This window comes from Chiloscyllium plagiosum, chromosome 25 (genome assembly GCF_004010195.1).
Source record: "Chiloscyllium plagiosum isolate BGI_BamShark_2017 chromosome 25, ASM401019v2, whole genome shotgun sequence".
Lineage (NCBI taxonomy): Eukaryota > Metazoa > Chordata > Chondrichthyes > Orectolobiformes > Hemiscylliidae > Chiloscyllium > Chiloscyllium plagiosum.
The window spans coordinates 4,348,377-4,363,756 of NC_057734.1; positions in this window are offsets into that span (position 1 = coordinate 4,348,377).

Below are 15,380 nucleotides of genomic sequence, written 5' to 3' on the forward strand. Positions count from 1 at the left end.
CACACCCACTCCTGGGAATATTTCCTTCATCATTTTTCTTTATGCATCATTAACCACTTTACAAAATCATAACAGGAAGCTGCAACGGTTGTTGCTAAGAGGAATGTTGAGAGTGTAAAGCTCCCATTAAATGGGACGGACAGCACAGAGAAAGGCCATTCAGCCCAACTGTTGATACCTCACATGAGGAAATTCCCATCTGTCCACATCCTCTTCTCCCTCATTTATACACCCCATTTGTGAGCGTAAAGGTTTTTTTTCACAGGGGCGCAGGAGTTCAAAGCTAGAATGCATAGGTTTAGGGTGAGAGGGGAAAGATTTAAAAGGGACCTAAGGGGCAAATTCTTCCTGCAAGGGTGGTGCGTGTATGGAATGAGCTGCCAGAGGAAGTAGTGGAGGTTGGTACAGTTACAATATTTAAAAGGCATTTGAAGAGGGATACAGATAGGAAAGATTTAGTGGTTTATAGGCCAAACAGGACTAGTTTAGGTTGAGAAACCTGATCAGCATAGACGAGTTGGGCAAATACTGCATGATTCTACAACTCTCTATTGCCCAGAGTCAACCACATTGCTTTGGCGCTGGCTTCACTGCTGGAGTCCAGATTTCCTATCCTCATGAACAAGGTAGACTTTATAACAATCAACATTGGTCAGCCTTATAACTTTTGTGGAACTCTGATTTCACCATCTATTAAGGTGAGACTCAAACCCACGTCCGCAGATGAGTGGCCTCAGTCTCAGAGGTTTCAGTGATGTTACCATGACACCCCCAGCTCCATCGGATCCACTGGCATTTTCCCCCTCAGTTATTCCCTCTGGCAATGAGCTCCACTATCTCACTATCTATATTTAATAATTAATTCATTTATTTTGGGCAAATTTAGATTGAATTTTTATTTCAGTTCTCATTTCTTCACTTTGTCTGCTGTGGGGTATGTACCATATGCTCAGTGGCAAAAGAAAAGTTTCACATTTTATAACCTGTGTTTACAAGCCAGTAGTTTAATTTAAGAGTTTTTTATTTTGGTTGTACTGTTTCCCCTCACTGTTCCACTACATTTTGACAATTTAGAAAATGCACTCAGTTTCTAATGTTAGATGTCCCCACATTCCATATTTGCATTCAGATCTGGGGATCTTTCTGGATAAATCAAATGAATGCAGCTAAATCAAACACCTTTAAAAACTCAATTTGCTCACATCTCTGACCTCTGGCTCAGTTGGTGGTCCTTGCTTCTCTGTCATGAAGTATTTTGGTTAAAGCTCATTTTAGGAGTTAAGGAAATAAGCTAAGGCTAAGCTAAGCTAAGGTCTAGTGCAGCACTGAGGGAGTGCTGCTCCCTCAGTGTCTCCCCCTGTCCACATGTACTTCTGATGGAGGACTTATGCCTGAAATGTTGATTCTCCTGCTCCTCCGATGCTGCTTGACCTGCTGTGCTTTTCCACGACCACACTCTCGACTCTGATCTCCAGCATCTGCAGTCTTCACTTTCTTCCACCATACACAAGTCAGGAGTGTGATGGAATGCTCCCCACTTGTCTGGATGGGTGCAGCACCAACAACATTCAAGAGGCTTGATACCATCTAGGACAAAGCAGCCCGCTTGATTGGCACCACATCCACAAAACAACCATTACCTCCACCACCAACACTCAATAGCAGCAGTGTGTAATATCTACAAGGCATATTCAAAGTTTGTGTGAAGATTTGTAGCTCGGGTGCTCGTTGTTGTGGTTCTGTTCGCCGAGCTGGAAGTTTTTGTTGCAAATGTTTCGTCCCCTGGCTAGGCGACATCATCAGTGCTTGGGAGCCTCCTGCGAAGCGCTTCTTTGATGTTTCCTCCGGTGTTTATAGTGGTATAAACTATAAACACCGGAGGAAACATCAAAGAAGCGCTTCGCAGGAGGCTCCCAAGCACTGATGATGTCGCCTAGCCAGGGGACGAAATGTTTGCAACAAAAACTTCCAGCTCGGCAAACAGAACCACAACAACAAGGCATATTGTAGAAATTCACCAAAAGCCCTCAGGCAGCATCTTCAAAACTCGTGATCACCTCCATCTCGAAGGACAAGGGCACCCCACTGTCTCAAAGGTCAACACCATCCCACTGCAAGTTCGCCTCCAAACGCCTCACCATCCTGACATGGAATTATATCGCTGTTCCTTCACTGTTGCTGGGTCAAAATCCTGTAATTCCCCCTGCAAGGACATTGTGGGTCTACCTACAGCACATGGGCTCCAGCGGTTCAAGAAGGCAGCTCACCCCTACCTTCCCAAGGACAACTTGGGACGGGTAATAAATGCTGACCCAGCCAGTGACTGCTGTGTCCCATAAGTGAATGGAAAAAAATATTTTGAGAACAAGCATTGGAGTTCTCCCTGATGTCTTGGTTGATATTTACCCCTCAACCAACATCACAAAGAGCACGGGAGGAGTTAAAACTAGCCCTTCCACTTAAATATCCAAACAAATGTATTCAAAATAATGTCATTCATGGCTTCTTTAACAACCATCTGACAGGCCTCACTTGAAGTAGATGACCAGATTTTCAAAAGGGAAAACAGCCTCCCTGAGCTACACTCCCTGCGGATACCCCTCACAGTTCCTCAGGTGCAGCCTCTTCCCTGTTGTTTGCATTGAATTGGAAACCTTGAATTGGTACCTTCTTTCCAAATACAATTCCTCAGCATGTCCTGAGGGAGTTACGCTCTGCAGATGTAAACAACACATCTCCCACTTTCCCTCTGTCCTTTACCATCTATCACAGCATTCATCATCCAGAAATTAACTTTCGCCCACAGCACAGAGTGGCACAAAACTCCTTCAACTGTGTGGCAAAGGGAAACATACCGAGCTCGTTCAGGGTAAAGGGACAATTCACAAGAATAGCAAAGTGCAAAGCCATGGTAATATCTCCATTTTCGTTTATATTTCAAAAATATATTTTATTCATCAAAATATCTTTATGCATTTGAATAATCACAAAACACAGTTCATTTCTGTACAGTAACATATCAAGGAAATGAACAAACATTGGCATTTGACTCTATCCAAACAAAGCAAAGGCATCTCTTGCATATACAATACTATATTTCTACTTCCAAATAAACCTGTTGGACTATAAGCTGGTGTTGTGTGATTTTTTATTGCTGGAACAGCACAGCAGGTCAGGCAGCATCCAGGGAACAGGAGATTCGACGTTTCGGGCACAGGCCCTTCTTCAGGAAAGGCCTGAAGAAGGGCCCTTCCTGAAGAAGGGCCTGTGCCCGAAACGTCGAATCTCCTGTTCCCTGGATGCTGCCTGACCTGCTGTGCTGTTCCAGCAATAAAGTTTCAACTTTGATCTCCAGCATCTGCAGGCCTCACTTTCTCCTTGTGTGATTTTTAACAATATTTACATACATTTGAGGCACATGGAGGGTCCAATGACTGTACGGATCCCCGATTAACTTCAGCAGGTAGACCTCAGATGGTGGTCTTTCCCCACTGCCCCTTGGCGGTAGCTGCTCCAACCTTTAGTGCATCCCTCAGCACGTCATCCTGGACCTTGGAATGTGCCAGACTGCCACACTCGCTCAGGGTCAACTCCTTGCTCTGGAAGGCCAACCAGTTCCAGGCAGACCAACCTCCCCAGCAGTTAGCCACTCTTCTCCTGCTGGGTACATGTCTTTTCCTCTTGTGGTGGTGTCAGTGCACATTATGCTGACTAGTAACAGACAAGAAGTTTCTTTTATCGGTCATAATGAATTTGTTGTGACATGCCGTCTTGGTTTCTGTCCATTGTTTCAGTTTTCTGTACAAACAGCTCTGTGAGGACCCACCCACTCCAACCTCGGGTCCACCTGCAACAAAAATTGTGAGAAACAGCCAGGAAATATATAAAGCCCTGAAGACATCAGATTTGTGAGTTTGTCTTTTATCCTGAAGTGAACACATCTCTCTAGGATTTCAGTGTGTCCAGGCTTAAAGTTCAGTATTCAATTTTACCAAACCCCCTACTGAAAGCCTGGGCCTAAGATGTTCTGACAGCTAAAAGCTCAAAACCTCCTCGGTCTTTTGGATGGGCGGTTGTCCATTTCTGTAGCTTCTGACAACACGTGGAAGGGAAATTGCTTAACTTCTGGAATCTTCTGCAAGATATTTTCCCCTGCATTTTATCTCTCTCTCTCTCAAGTCTCTTTGATTAACAAGATGTTTTGACAGTGAGGTGGTGAACAGGAAGCATGGAGTGGGTGGGGGAGGACTGAGCATGATAAGATAACCTGAAGTCTGGGGACATTATCGCTTGATGTATTCTGCTGACAGAAACTGATGGAAGCCAAACAGAGGCATAGACAGAAATGGAGAAAATTGATCACCTCATCAGCGATAACTCCCCCCTCCACTGCCCCCACTTCCTAGTCGAGTTCCATCTGGTCTTTTGTGACGATGCATCGTCAGTGACAGTTGTCAAACTATTTTTTCAACATTCTCTCTTATTCAGTTGCACTTGGAGAGACATTTCCAAATATTGAGAGGGATATGGAACGTCTGCCTGGGTGTCGTGCAAATAATACAATACAGACAAAGATTCCCTTCCACAGAAAGGAGAAGTGAAGCAAGCAGCGATCATTCAAACTGTGGGCTGAAAACACTGCCCTTTGGAGACTTTCCACGAAATTTCCTTTAAAATGCTTCTAGACAGACAACAACTTGCGCTGATATAGCACCTTCTCTGGAAGTGAAGGCACTCCGAGGTGCCCAGCAGGAATACTGCCACATGGCAAATCTGGCACAGAGGAGCCATTCGGCCAAGAAACGGATGGTCAAAATGTTTGGCTTTAAGGAGATCTTTTAAGGGGGAGAAAGGGTGGGGGGACAATTCCACACTCACGGCCCAAGTAGGTACAAGCATGGGACATAGTCAGGGTCAGGGGTTAATCATTTTGGAATGGGGTGAGGAGAAACTTCCTCACTCAGGGGTTTGGGAATCTCTGGAATATTCTCCTCCAGATGTCCTGACTTTGCGCACACTGAAAACAAAAAGAGATTTTTGATCCCTCAGGGAGCGAGGGAGAAAGGGTAAAAAAGTGAACTTGAGGCAGAAGATCAGCCATGAATGTAAATGTCGGGGGCGGGGGGTGGGGGGGAAGTGGTGTGATTGGGGCGGGTTGGGGAGCAATGGTGGCACAGTGGTAATATCACTGACCTCTAACCCAGAGACTCAGGATAATGCCCTGGGGGCATGGGATCAAATCCATCACTACAACCTGCCCACTCCTGATAGTTCTTCTCTAACATGATGGTTGTGTTCTTGTGCAACCCTGCATTATAGAAAATTAATGCTTTAGAAACAGCACTTAAAGAGTTGGCGATGTAATCGTGTTACAGCCACCACACGTTTTAAAAGTTTGAGCTTTAGAAACAGTGTCCCCAATTTGTCAATTGCGTTACAGTGAATTTGTGTTAATGAAACGTGCGTTATAGCAGAACGATCAGTATTACTAAAAATAAAACCACCATAAAAATATTGTTGATTTAAGTCCCATCAGGATCACAAATAAGAAGGAGACCAATCATCTAGCTCACCTGACCCAGCCGACATCCCTACCTGCCCTCTGAAATGACCGAGTACTTGGTCAAGGGCAATTGCGGACAGGCAATAAACACTGGACTTCCCAATAAACATGACACCCCATCAAAGTGGAAGGCAACAAAAGTGAGCTTAATGAATTTGAGGATGTGAAATTCTCTTACATTTATATTGAGACAAAGGAAACCTGCACTGGGCCAGAGAAAAGGAGTGCAGTGATAAGGGAGGATAGAAATGAAGCGAGTGCAGTGACAATGAAAGAAATAGAGTGAGGGAAGTGTAGTATTATTGAAGGATGAGAGTGAGGGGATTGCAGGATATTGAAGGATGAGACTGGGGGAGTGTAGTGGTATTGAAGGATGAGAGTGACGGGTGTGTAGAGATATTGAGGGGTTAGAGTGAGGGGAGTACAGTGATAATGGAGGATGAGAGTGAGGGGAATGAAATAACAATAGAGAACGAGAGTGAGGGCAGTGCGGTGATAATGAAATTGAGAGTGAGGGGAGTGGAGTAATCATAGAGAATGAGAGTGAGGGGAGTACATAGATAATGGGAGATTGGAGGATTGGAAAGAAAAGAGCTTTTTGGGAGTACATGTGTCAAGATCTCATCATAAACCAGTAACATTTTGATTTGATCTAAAGAATCTGAAGACCCAGGTATTTACTAAGATAATGAGATCTCAAGCATCACAGTTGAATCAAAAAAACATTTGCAACAGATAAATCAGTGAATATAGATCATCGTCACTCCACACAATCATAAATAGTTATTTACATTAAATACAATAAAAATGCAGTAAATGCAGTATTTACACTCCAAATCAAATTCTTAATTTTATTTCTGCCCCATCCTTTGGACTTAAGCCCAAAAATGTTCAAGTCAGATGATTATCAAGTCTCGGAAGATGAACCACTTGGACTGGAGATTTCTTGGGCCTTCTCTCTACTTCCAGCAAGGTTGTCCATTCACATTTCCCCCAAATTTCCTCAGGTTACAAACTCTACCGTTCAACAAAGCTGCCCTTGAGTCTGAAACAATTGACACCCTCGGCCAGAATTCTCCTGTTTTGAATATTCTTTAACCGACGGGGTATGCATCTGAAATCTTCTCTCGCAATTTTGCTCCTCAGTCTTGCCATTCTAGAAATTCAACTCACTATTAATAAAGTCTTTCAATTAAACACGATCTTTTATTCTTTTAGCTCCACCCAGAATTTCAATCAAATTTTGCTGAAATATTTCCTTCATTTCATCCTGTTCTGGATTCTAAACTAAAAGCTACCTGAACAAGGAACCACCCAAGGGTCCTATTCACCTCTGTAATTAATTTACCGTCTTTTTGTTTTAGAGTCATAGAGTCATAGAGATGTACAGCAAGGAAACAGACCCTTCGGTCCAACTCCCCCATGCTGGCCAGATATCTTAACTTAATCTAGTTCCATTTGCCAGAATTTGGCCATATCCCTCCAAACCCTTCCTATTCATATACCCATCCAGATGCCTTTTAAATGCTGTAACTGTAGCAGCCTCCCCCACTTCTTCTGGCAGCTCATTCCATACATGTACCACCCTCTGCATGAAACAGTGGCCTCTAAGGTCACTTTTAAATTTTTCCCCTCTCACCCTAACCTGTGCCCTCTAGTTTCAGACTCCCCTTTAATAGGGAAAAGACCTTGTCTATTTATCCTATCCATGCCCCTCATGATTTTATAAACCTCTGTATGGTCACCCCTCAGCCTCCGACGCTCCAGGGAAAATAGCCCCAACCTGTTCAGCCTCTCCCTGTAGCTCAAATCTTCCAACCCTGGCAACATCCTTGTAAATCTTTTCTGAACCCTTTCAAGTTTCACAACATGCTAGCTAAAGCAGGGAGATCAGAATTGTACACAATATTCCAAAAGTGGCCTAATCAATGTCCTGTACAGCTGCAGCATGACCTCCCAACATCTGTATTCAATAAAGGCAAGTGCATCAAACATCTTCTTCATGGTCTACCTGAAACTCCACTTTCAAGGAGCTATGACCCTGCACTCCAAGGTCTCTTTGATCAGCAACACTCCCCAGGACCTTACCATTCAGTGTATAAGGCCTGCCCTGATTTGCCTTTCCAAAATGCAGCACCTCGCATTTATCGAAATTAAACTCCATCTGCCACTCCTCAGCCCATTGGCCCATCTGATAATTGCTTGATCCCAGGCAATCTGGTCACAATTTTTTTTAGAACCTAACAATCCTTTTTTGGCCAAAACTCAGACCCTGGATCTTGACAAGACTGAAGACGTGACTAATTACAAGGATTCAGAGTGATCTTGACACAGGGGAAAAGCATTTGGTCTATTAAGTGTTGACCTGTCTCCTTACAAATGTAAAGTGCCATTCATGACCTTAGGAAATAAGTGCAGCCACTGTTATGCAGATAAAGCCAGGAGGCTATTTGTGCATAGCAAGATCGCACAAGCACAAAAACCTACTGAACAACATTTAAAAGGCATCTGGATGGGTATACAAATAGGAAGGGTTTACAGGGATATGGGCCAAATGCTGGCAAATGGGGCTAGATTCAATTGGGATATCTGGTCAGCATGGACGAGATGGACTGAAGGGTCTGTTTCCGCGTTACATCTCTGTGACTCTATGACTGTATGTCAAACCTACCAGAAATACCAACAATCAGCAAAGTTTCTGTTATCATTGCAACATCCCTAGTGTTCTGTGAATAGGAGAAATTCCTCCCCAGCCAGCTTAAGGGCTCATTTCAGAGGACCACATCTACTTTTCTTTAAATTAGATTCCACTTTGAAGAGGCCTTTTCCACAGAAGCAGGCTCAGAGATCCATATTTATGATGTTGTGAGTAATACAGTGTGTCAAGTTGCCTGGGTATCTCTTGTTCACACAATCTTCCCAGCAGCAAACTATTGAAGTGTGGGGTTATTCATTTATGTTGGAGAGACTGGAATTGGGCTGCTCACCAAGAGACTGGACTGAGTGTTAGCCTGCTCATTGGGAAATGAAATGAATCTCTTGGTTAGCTTCCATTATAGCAAGAATTAAGAAATATTGTTTAAGAGAAAGGTGGTAGAGAGAACATTCCTCTGTGTGTAATGGTCAACTGGACTGTCTAGCTTGTATTACTGGATCTTCATGTTCCCTGAGCCAGACTCTATCCCATTAGATTTTCCAGGGCCATTAAAAGTCTGCTGATTCATCCACATTGGAAAATCGAGACGCTTTAGTTATTATTTGAAGCTGACATTCACATAGTGCCTTTCACAGCCTCAGGACATCCCAAGGTGCTTTGCAGCCAAAGGAATCGTCTTTCAGAGGGTGGTCCCTGTTGTAATGTAGTAAACATAGCGATTGTTACAGCAAAGACTCCCCCAGGCAGCCATGTGTTACTGACCGTGATGGATCAACATTTGCAACACGGTATCAGAATGTGAGTCACGACTCTCCTGCCTGTAACGACATCACTGAACGCTGCTGCCTTTTACTGATACAAACACCTCCATGAAACGGCACAGCAGGATGACATAAAGGAGTGCCCCCCTTGCCAACAAAGAGCAGGTACACTGGACCAGGCTCCATCTCCATCCCTGCTGTGGTCTGATTCAAGATAAAAACTGCAGCCTTGAATGCCAGCTGCTCAATATGTTTGTTGCTCCAAATGGCCAAGTTGATTTTCTTCAATCTGGCTAATTCTTGAGACATGGGCGTCAAAGTTGGCTCTATGGTTCCATCTCTTGGCGTCTGTAGAAGGTGATGGTAATGGTCAGCTGACTGCCTGAAGTGCTATTGGTTTGACACAACAGTGTACATCAATCGACTGCCTCAGAGAGACAATTATCATCCACCAGCATTGAGGTCATACACAGAGGCAGACAGTATAGAAATGGATATTCCTTACCAGAGGATAATGGTGGCCCGAGGGTTACTCTATCTCTCTCAGTAATTCCTTGAAACAGGACACTTCCCATGGAGTATCTCCAATGTTCAGTTTGCACAAGTTGTCCTCTAACGGTATTACACCACAGCTACCACATGTTTCAGCTGACCAGGAGATCTCACACTAGTTGAATGGATTTGATAACTGAGCTGTTTAGCTATTTACAATTATGATTTATAACAGGTTGATAATTAAGCTGTATAGCCGCACTGTGGATGCATTTCCCATAGCCATCAACCATGGGATGGGACTCTTTCATTGTCCTCTCATGGACGTAGAGTGCCACTCACAACTTCAGGACATGTGACCCATCCTTAATTGCCCTTGAACTAAGTGCCTTGCTAGGGGCTATTTAAGAGTCAATCACATTGCTGTGGGCCTGGAGTCACATGTAGGCCAGGCCAAGTAAGGACGGCAGATTTCCTTTCCTGAAGGACATTAGTGTTTCTACAATCATCAGGTTACCATTACTTAGGGTAAATGTCCATTTCAGAATTGATTAATTGATTTCAAGTTCCACCATTTGCTGTGGTGGGAATTGAACCCATAGCATTAGCCTGGGCTCCTGGTTTACTAATGTCACCATTCTCCTCCATTGCCCCAAACTGGTTCAGAGGTTGGGGTGCTACACATCCACTGCAGGACCTTCCTAAAGGGCATTAACAGGTTGCCCAGCCAGGGGTCAGTGTGGTAGCTCACTTGTCTCTCAGTCAGAGGTCATGGGTTCAAGTCCCACTCCAGAGGTTTGAACCCAAACTCCAGGTCACTCGCAGTGCAGCGCTAGATTGTTGAGTGTGCTGTCTTTTGGTTGAGATCCTAAACTAAGGCCCTGTTTGGTGAATTCTAAACGATCCTGTGATACATTGTGAAGGAAATCAAGAGCATTTACCCTGCTTATATTTATCCCTCAACCAACATCACAAAATAAGGAAGATATTCCATCAAATATCTCAGTACTGCTTATGAAAACTTATTATGCACAAGTTGCTTGCTGTGCTTCCTACGTTACAATGACTACCCTTCAAAAGTGTATTTGGCCGTAGAGTTCCTCAGAATGTCCTGCAGTTGTAGCGAGGCACTATATAAATGAAAGTATTCCTCAACCAATGTGTATTCGGGTAGAATAGAAAGTAAAGGCCTTTGGGTTGAAGTGTTGGGTCTGGTGCCATTTAAGGCCCTTGGACATCATGACTAGCAAAATGCCTATGTTAAAGAGTCGGGGAAGGAGTCACGTGGAACAGTATGCGATCTCGCTATTGAGTATTGAGTTTTACAGTGGGAATCTTGCACTGACACCAGTTATGCGAGATAGAATCAAGGTGCGGGTAGTGTTTAGAAAACGATTAGAGAAGCTTATAGGGGCACTGTGGAGATAGGGGTCAATTTTCCTGTCTTCACAGCTTTGAAACCAAACAGTTTGCTGTCACTTGTTTTACATTCCCTTGTATAGAGCTGGAGCGTTTACCCGTAAGTGCCCTGTACTTCATCTATTGTTCAAAATGATGGAAGTGGGCATTTTGTCTGAAAACAAACAAGGGTCAAAAGTGCCTGACAAAAAAGTTTTGGACACTTGCATCCAACTGCCGCTCTCCAAAGGTAACTGTATGGGGAGGAATTATCAAAAGACATGTTGTTATCTGAGGCAGCAAACCGGACAGTAGTGAGGCATTTTGAAATGATCAAAAAAAAAGCACAATCCGTTCTGAAATATCCAGGCCTTCGACATTGTCAGCTAAAGAAATCTCCCCAGAGAAACAATATCTTATTTTTGACCAAGGCAACATAAGAAATCAATTTGCTTGGAAAGAAATTTTGGGTTCAACAAAGAACAAAGCCTGACAGGACAGTGGGTAATGTGGAAGCTGAATTCCTGTTAGCCTTTTGTGATCAGAACTGTGTTTTTATCGCTTCTGGCTGTCTGACAAAGATGGTTCCAACTGAGCTACTGTATTGAAGAGACTGTAGGTAGCGCCCAGTTGAATAAGAATGAATTCCAGGTGAGGTGACATGCAGGTGTGTTATTTTGACACTCTGTCCATGCAGGTAGTCGGTCAGATACAAGCCCCTGACGCTTCTATTTGCAGGGGTTTGGGGGTGGGGGAGGGGGAGGGTGCGATGGTGATTTGAGGAGTGGCGACTGAGAATTGATTGAGAAAGTGGAGATGAGGTGGATTGAATAACCGCATGACAGACTGTCACATTACTTAGCAGCATTTGACTAGAACCTAAACAACTTATTTTTATTACTCATTCACAGGATGAGGGCGTCACTGGCCAGGCAGCATTTATTGTCCATCCCTAATTGCCCCAGAGGGCAGTTAAGAGTCAACCACAATGCTGTGGGTCTGGAGTCCTGTATAGGCCAGAGCAGGTAAGGATGGCAGATTCTTTCCCAAAATGGCATTAGTGAACCAGGTGGGGTTTTTCCAACAATTGACAATGATTTCATAGTCATCAGGAGACTCTTAATTCCAGATTTGTTTCTTATTGAATTCCAATACTACCATCTGCCTTGGCAGGATTTGAACCGGGTCCCCAGAACTGGGTCTCTGGGCTAACAGACCAGCAATAATGCCACTAATGTCATCACCTCCCCGAATCCTGATTCAGCCAAATCAGGGGAGGTGGGTGTCGAGACAGGATTTGCTGACCTTCCTGTGTTCCGGTGTTGTCATGGCGTGGCTTGTTTCAGTTCTAGTCATCTGATCTTCTTGTCTCAGAATACTGTCTGCACACTTGTGGGCAGAGCGCCTCCTTATGGGCAACACATCATGGGGAAAGGCTGCAATTTAGGAATAGCGGGTCATTGTTTCACAGAAAAAGCTTACCCAATTTAAGGTAGAGATGAGTCCATAAGATGAGTCCAGGAGTAGGCCATTCAGAGACTGCTCCACATTCAAGATGTTCCACATTTCTCATAGTCAAAGAGGGTGGTGCTGGAAAAGCACAGCCGGTCAGGCAGCATCCAAGGAGCAGGAGAACCGACGTTTTGAGCATAAGTTCTTCATCAGGAATTCAATGTCCCATCTTCCACAGTCAGTTGGTTGTAATAGACACTTTGATGCATCTTTAACAAGGAATAGGAATACTTTAACAAGCTCTCCCTGTCATCCTTCCCAATCCTTTATTCATCACGAACATTGTCAATTGCATTCACTCAGGTTGGTACAATATTGAGTTTTGTTTATGCACTGACATAACCACAGCATTTGCTGATTATTTTAACAAGTGCAGCTAAAACCTCGCGTTCTTATCAAAGCAGCTCACTTTCATTGCATTTACAACAGACTTGGCACCAAGGTCTTTTGGCAATTCATCGCTTTTGATTTAGGGAAGAGCTGTCAGCCATCCATCACTGCAATTGTGTTGTTGTGATGTGCAAATGACATTTTGCCATCTAATAACTGTAACATTGAGAGAGATTTAAAAAAGACACAAGGGGCAAATCTTTTACACAAGGGATGGTTCACCTGTGGAATGAACTTCCTGAGGAAGTGGTGGATGTGGGCGCAGTTATAATGTCTAAAAGACACTTACATAAGTACATGAACAGGAAAGGTTTGGAGGGATATGGGCCAGAAGCAAGCAGGTGGGATTAATTTAATTTGGGATATGGCCGGCATGGACTGGGTGGACCGAAGGGTCTGTTTCTGTGCTGTCTGACTCTGTGATCTGTAACCCCATCATGTTCTGGCAAATAGAATCTAACCAGGGATTGGTAAATATTCCTTTAAAAGGTCACTGAGCCTGGGTGTTTAAAGGTCATCTATCCCTAACCATTGGGAACTGATTCCATTTTGGTCCTAGCTCCAATTGGTGTGAGGCGAGGACGGTTGTCAGAATTAAAACTACAGCCAGGAAGTTCTTGCTGTAAGCACTTCCTGTGTTGGCAATTACTGACTGCCCTAATGGGTCCCTTCAATCTTTGATTTTCTTTTCGCTGTTGTTGAATAAATAATGTTTTTTTCCATTAAACAATAAATGGATGGTTTGAGACCTCGGCTTCCTGTCTGTGATACCGGAACTTTCTGTCAGCACCCACATTATAACTTCTGAAGGAACGGGAAAGTGCAATGAGTCTGACCTAGGCTTTAAGAGCACAGAGGGCTGTGTGCAGGCACAACTTGTTAAACATAATCGAGATTGCGCCTACTAATGGGAAATGACCAACCCACTTCTGACACAAGTAGAATTGGAAAGTGGTGGCAATTTAAAAAATCAGCAGGCTAATTACTTTGTTTCCTCTGTTTGCCTATTGTCTTACAGACATAGAGCTTTAAATAACAAGTGTTCATCAATTCCTGCGTGCTCACTGGGGACTGGCTTTCATTCAGCAGTGTTTCTGAAACGTTTCTTGGCCGTTTCATCAAAGTTTGAGAACAGTCACGGTTCAACTAACACAAGAAATATAAGCAGAAGTAGACCATTTGGCCCATTGATCCTGGTCTGTCATTGAACTATGGTATATGTAAAGTTGCCATAGTACTAGCAGACTAGAGAGCTGCTCTCTCGTTGCAGAGTGTTGTCGGGTGACCGATGGCCTCAGATTGTTACATAACCTGTCAAGTTTCTACACGAACATAAAAGCTCAAAATATAGAGCCAAATTTAAACTGAGCTGGGCCCTGCTTTGTAAACACTGTAACCGATCTGGAAGAGTCAGGATTCATGTCTTTTCAGATATTAGACAATCAATGTCCTGTTACAACCAGTCAGCCCTCGAACTGACTGGCCCTGGCTAGTGGCCACAGTGCCCCAGAAGGGGAGGTGATTGTCTAATGGTATTAGTGCTGGACTGTTAATCCAGAGACTGAGACCCTGGTAACATTTTCAGGACCTGAGTTCAAATCCCATCATGGCAGATGGTGGAATTTGAATTCGATGACAAAAAAATTGGAATTAAGAATCTAATGATGCTCATGAATCAGTTGTCAGGAAAAACCCAAGGAAATCTGCCATCCTTTCCTGGTCTTGCCTGTGTGTGACTCCAGACCCACAGCAATGTGGGTAAGTCTTAACCCCCCTGGGCAATGATGGATGGACAATAAATGCTGGCCCAGCAAGTGATGCTTATATTCCATGAATGAATTACAGGCATACTCATGGAAGCAGACATTTTGGTCCAACTTGTCCATGCCGACCAGATATCCCAACCCAATCTAGTCTCACCTGCCAGCACCCGGCCCATATCCCTCCAAACCCTTCCTATTCATATATCCATCCCAATGCCTTTTAACTGAACACCAGAACCAAGCCTAGATGTGAGGGGTTAAAAATGTGTTGCTGGAAAAGCGCAGCAGGTCAGGCAGCATCAAAGGAACAGGAGAATCGACGTTTTGGGCATAAGCCCTTCTTCAGGAATGAGGAGGGTGTGCCAAGCAGGCTAAGATAAAAAGTAGGGAGGAGGGATGTGGAGCAGGGGCGTTGGGAATACGATAGGTGGAAGGAGGTTAAGGTGAGGGTGATAGGCCAGAGAGGGGCTGGGGGTGGAGAAGTCGGGAAGAAGATTGCAGGTCAAGAAGGTGGTGCCGGGAGTGGAGGTTGGGTTGGTGGGGGGTGTAGATCTGACGAAGGAGTCGCGGAGGGAGTGATCTTTCCGGAACGCTGATAGGGGTGGGGAGAGAAATATATACTTGGTGGTGGGGTCTGTTTGGATGTGGAGGAAATGACGGAGGATGATACGATGTATCTGGATGTTGGTGGGGTGGTAGGTGAGGACCAGTGGGGTTCTGTCCTGGTGGCGATTTTCCTCCCATTCCTTCGTCTTTACCGCATCTGCTCCCAGGAGGACCAATTCGAATACCGAACAACCCAGATGGCCTCCTTCTTCAAAGACCGCAATTTCCCCCCAGACGTG